Source organism: Sorex fumeus, unplaced genomic scaffold (assembly GCF_029834395.1).
Source record: "Sorex fumeus unplaced genomic scaffold, SorFum_2.1 ptg000238l, whole genome shotgun sequence".
Lineage (NCBI taxonomy): Eukaryota > Metazoa > Chordata > Mammalia > Eulipotyphla > Soricidae > Sorex > Sorex fumeus.
The window spans coordinates 1003061-1008845 of record NW_026606295.1 but is presented as its reverse complement, the minus strand read 5'-3'; positions in this window follow the sequence as shown (position 1 = coordinate 1008845).

Genomic DNA, 5785 nt, shown 5'->3' with positions numbered 1-5785 from the left:
GGGAATGAATACTATTTGAAGCCAATTAAATCCCAAGTTAAAAAAGCATAATATCGTCTTCTTGTGTCAATACAAAAGGGCATTGTTTTAAAGTAATAAAGAGTTTCGTGTCCCAGAAAGATCTGTTCTTACAAATTAATAGAAACTGATATTAGGGAATAAACTGATTAACTGTTTGGGGAAGAGAGCATAGAGTAGTAGTTACAAATAAACAAAAGTATGGGGGTGACTCAGGAGCACTGGGATGGGTGTGACCCTATAAACCTAAGCTACCTGAGGAAGGACTAAACAGTGTTATCCTACAGACTTCTACAGCATAAAGTAAGTCCCAAAATGTGATTCAAGGGCCTTAAAAAAGGATTTCAATCCTTTAATTCTTTCACTGTAAAATATGTCTTTGCACATGAATTTAGTTTTGGTTTTGTTTTCTTCCTTAGTTGTCTTTTGTTGTTGCTGTATTTGGGGGACACGCCCTCCTATGTTTATGGCTGACTCCTGGCCTAGAGCTCAGGGATCATTTCTCGCAAGGGTCAGGATCCGATTTGGGGTGCTAAGATATTGAACCCGGGACAGCCAAGTTCAAGGATAGCACCTTTTCTACTAAATCAACACCTGGACCCCAAGGCATAATATTCATCTTTAAAAAGTAGAATCACTCCAGATGCTACAACTCTGAGACACAGTTCATATCCTGATGTATAGTAAACACACTGTACATTAGGATAATTTTTCTATACAGCAAAATTTTTGGACTGTTTTCAAATAGCACAGCGGTAGGGCGTTTGCCTTACACGCAGCCAACATGGCCACCCGAGTTCGATTCCTCCGCCCCTCTCAGAGAGCCCGGAAAGCTACCAAGAGTATCTCGCCAGCACGGCAGAGCCTGGCAATCTCCCCGTGACGTATTTGATATGCCAGACACAGTAAGAACAAAGTCTCCAATGGAGACGTTACTGGGCCCGCTCGAGCAAATCGATGATCAACGGGAAGGCCTTATAAATCTAAATAAATATAAATATATTTATAAATGACTTGGCTTAAGGCACCCGGCTGGGTCCACTGAACAAACGTCCTGGCTCAGCAACCAGCGATACAGCGAAGGGACCTCAGGGGGGCCCAGACGCGGACCAGCGGGTGCACCCACTGCCCCTCCGTTCCCGACACGGAGCCCGGACACTCCGTGCCACGGGGTCCCGGGGCACGGAACAAAGGTGCTGCTGGACACGCCTCTGCGGAGACACGGAGCCGGAGGGACGGTGAAACCAGCCCACGGGGAGGCCTCGCTGCACTGCCCCATGCCGGGCGCGACCTCGGGGTTGCAAACCGTGACCTACCCCACAGGCATAGGGCTAGCTCGGGCGGGTGATGGTGTCTGGGCCTCCGCGCCTGCTCCAGCTCGCACCCGATGGCCGCGCTAGTGCCTTGGTCGGGCGCACGAGAAGCCAGAGGCCGCAGCGCGGGCCAACGGCAACCGGGCGCTGAACAGAAGCGGGTCGCGCGGCAGCAGTGCTCTTGCGTGAGCCCATGCCTCGGAAACTGCCCACGGGGCCGTGCAGGGAGCCGCATGCCCGGACTGCATTTCCCAGCAGGCACCGGGAAAGCCTGACCCAGGGGGCTGAGCACGACCACCGAGGGGAAGGCGCTGGCCTTCGGCACAGGTTCCATCCCCGGCACCCCACAACGTCCCCTGAGTGCCACAGGAGTGATCCTTGCTTGCAGAGCCAAGGGTTGCAAGCCCTGAACACCAAACAAGAATGGACGGGCGAAAAAAGCCACCTAACATGTGAAGGAGAAATGAGAGCCTGGCAGGCAGCTGTCCCAATCCTGCAGGGCAGGGCGGAGAGGGGTCTAGGATGCACATGAAGAACTCAGTACACTGGTACACACGTACACACACACACATTCATTGCACCAGTGTTTTGGTGGGAGCTGCAGTACAAGGGCTGTGGGTTCTAGTCCAGAACACAATTGGGCAGAATCCTAGTCTACATTTCAAAACCGGACATACACACACCAGGCCCACTGCAGAAATGCCACCTAGAGTGGACGTCTCTTATCTGTGTCACACACACATACACGGAGGCAGTGTCCCATCTCCTCGCCCCCAATCACAAGCATAGGGCCGATTTGAGAATCGTGGAGAACTAATCGTGAAATTCTGCCAATTCTCATGAGTCGGCAGCTGTCTTTGGAATCGTGTGCAGCACCATCCCAGCACCCACAGGCGGAGGCCCAGTCAGTACACAGCCCTTTGCTCTTTGTTTGTATTTGTTTTTATTCAGTTTTGTTGTTGTTTGTTTCTTTGGGGGCCATACTAGCAATGCTATTCCTGGCTCTTCATTTAGAAATTATACCTGGTGGTGTTCTGGGGAGCATACAGGATGCCAGGGATCAAACTCGGATTGGCCACCAGTATGGCAGGAACCTTACCCACTGCACTACCTCTCCAGCCCCAGAAACTATCATTTGAAGAGTCAGATAAATAGTACAGTAGTGGGTAGGATACCTTCCTTGCACAAAACTGACCCAGGTTGGATCCCTAGAACCCTGCATCCCATATGGTACCCCAAGCCCTGCCAGGAGCATCCCTGAGTGCAGTCAGGAATAAGTCCTGAGCACCACTAAGTGTGACAAAAACGAAAAAAAATTTCAAAATCCTTTTTGTAGAGGTGTATAAAATTAAAAAATTAGTATTATAAGTAACTGTGCTAGTACACTGCCAAGTTATTTAGCGCGTGTGAAACTCCTGGGTTTGATCCCCAGCACGGCCAAAAGACGAGAAACAAGGATCACACCCAGCGTTTTTCAGGGTGTACTTCTGGTTCTCTACTTAGGAATCACTTCTGGCAGTGCTCAGAGGACTTATGGGGTGCCAGTGATCAAACCCTGATTGTGTGCAAGGCAAACACCCTATGAGCGGTATCACAGCTCCAGCTCCAAGACAAACATTTCTTTGGGAGTAAAATACGGTCTTCTGTATGAGATGGTATCATGAGACGGGGACTGGACAGACCCCAGACCTGAGACAGTCATAAAGACACACACACACACACACACACACATACACACACATGTATTTCTGGCTCTGCACTCAGGAATTAGTCCTAGGGGTACTAAATGGGATACTGGGGCTCAAGCCGGGTCAGCCTATGGCTCAACCCCAGCAGCACGCACCTTTAAAAGCACCAACAGGGCCAAGCCTGTCTTCCCCGGGTGGGTTCTTGGGGGTTTCTGTCGTTCAACTGACTCCAAACTCCTATAACCTCCTCCCAGGCCCCTCTCATCAATGTCCCCAGGAGAGAAGTGTGGCACACAGTGTGGAAAACAGGGATGTAATCCTGCAGACTGGTTTGGGGACTGGCCCGGGGCCAGGGCCACCTATGTACTGCCCCCTGACTTCTGGAGAAGCCCCCTGGCAGTTGAGGGTTTTCTTTCAAACTCGTTGCTGGTGGGGGTGCAGGGGGGTTCTGATGACATCAGAGCTTCCGGCTGTGCTGATTGGAAGATCCCAGACCTCCAGAACCTGAAGCTCAAGTAGGCAACAGTAGCCTTTGGCTTGAGAGCCCAAAGCCTCGTCTGCTCAGCTCCTCGACGGCAGGCACTGCTGTTATTGAGGGAGAACCTGAGCTATCGGGGGAGACAGTGGACCTGGGATGGCCAGCCGTAGGCAGAGTCCTGGTTCTGAGCCCCAGAGCCCTGAGTCCAGCACCTCGGGATACCCCCTGGAGGTGGCGCCGGAGGAAATGATGCCGGGACCTTCAGGTAGGTGTTGGGGCCAGCGGGACTGGGAGCTGCGCAGACAGGAGTGTTGGGGAGACACTGAGAGGTCGGAAGGAGCGGCACAGAACAGGCTCTTGGGGTATGGACTGACAGCCAGGACAAGGAAGGGGAGCCGGGATGGGGGAAATAGGGAAATGGAGGTGCCCCTCTGTGTCCCCAGGGAGAAATTCTACCCTGAGGAAGAGACTGAAGGTCACAGGGGTGTGAACCATGATAAGATGTGTGGGAGGAGATGGAGAAAGAGAAGCTTGGGGGCCTGGGAGTCCATGGGCAGGTGAGGAATTGCTGGGACTCAGTCTGGCCTCTCCGTCAGAGTCGGAGCAGGAGCCGGAGGATCCAGAGTCGCTGGAGAAGGTGGAGGAGGAAGAGGAAGAAAAGGGGGACGCAGCCTCCCAGGCTCAGCACAATGGGCTTCAGGCCAGCCCGCGGCCTCAGAGTGCTGTTCTGAGGAAGAGGGATGAGTCGGAGGACGAGGAACAGCAGGAGGACGAGGAGCAGCCATGTGGGCTGCACAGGAAGCGGCAGCGACAGGAGAGCCCCGTGCTCCCCGAGCACCACCAAGTCTTCCGCAAGCTGCTGGGTAGGAGCCCCGGGCCCAAGTCTCCCACCTGGACACAGGAGGTCGTTAGGGATGCAGTGTCCCGTGGTGGGGAAGAGGTGGCCACTGCCCAGACAGGGGCTGCACTGCCGGGCTGCCTTGGCTGAGCCACCCAAGGAAGGGGCTCCTGCACCCCTACTCCCACCTGGGGCTGTGAGGGGCCCAGTGTTGCCATCCCGACGGTGGGGAATATTGGGGGCGGGCTGTGATTTTGAGGTTCACAACCCCGTCTTCCCACAGAGGACTTGCTGGGACTGGGTCTGGCCTCTCCGTCAGAGTCCTACGGAGGCCCCTGGGCCATTGTTGGTTGCCGCAAGAGGAAGAGGGAGCAACTGCTCTATGAAGAGGAGTTGGAAGAGGAGGAGGAGGAGGAAGAGGAGGAGGAGGAGGAGGAAGAGGAGACCCCTGGAGTACTGGAGATGATGAGCCATGCTGCAGGTGTGCCTTCCCGAGGCCGGAAAAGGAGGATGTGGTCATCGCCAGAGGTAGAGGAGGAGCAGGAGTCGGAGGATCCAGAGGCGCTGGAGAAGGTGGAGGAGGAAGAGGAAGAAAAGGGGGACGCAGCCTCCCAGGCTCAGCACAGTGGGCTTCACGTCAGCCCCCGGCCTCAGGGTGCTGTTCGGAGGAAGAGGGATGAGTCGGAGGACGAGGAACAGCAGGAGGACGAGGAGCAGCCATGTGGGCTGCACAGGAAGCGGCAGCGACAGGAGAGCCCCGTGCTCCCCGAGCACCACCAAGTCTTCCGCAAGCTGCTGGGTAGGAGCCTCGGGCCCGAGTCTCCCACCCGGACACAGGCGGTCGTTAGGGATGCAGTGTCCCATGGTGGGGAAGAGGTGGCCCCTGCCCGAACAGGGGCTGCAGTGCCGGGCTGCCTGGGCTGAGTCACCCAAGGAAGGGGCTCCCGCACCCCTATTCCCACCTGGGGCTGTGCGGGGCCCAGTGTGGCCGGCCCAACGGTGGGGAATATTGGGGGCGGGCTGTGACTTTGAGGTTCACAACCCCGCCTTCCCACAGAGGACCCTGTGATCAAAAGATTCCTGGCCTGGGACCGGCACCTGTTGGTCTCTGATAAGGTACCTGCTGGGGGTCACTAAGCGACTGTCCCGGGGACCCACCAAGCTCAACCTGCCTGGGTACCTTTGCTCTTTTTGCTCTTTCGGGGGGGGGGTGAGTGTAAAACTTGGGGGCCACTGGATAGGGGCGGTGCGGTCACTGATGCAGCTCTTCGCTGCCCACTCCTGGGGCACAGGCACCCCAGTCTCTCTGGGTCGTGTCTGTGGGGTCCCTCTCCTCTTGATTCAGCAAACACCCACAAAGTCCTCCCCTTCGTCCTGCTTCCCGAGTTCTTGGATCTCCTTCCCCTCCGCCCAGCCCTGGTGACCTATCCCCGTGTCTCCCCAGTACCTG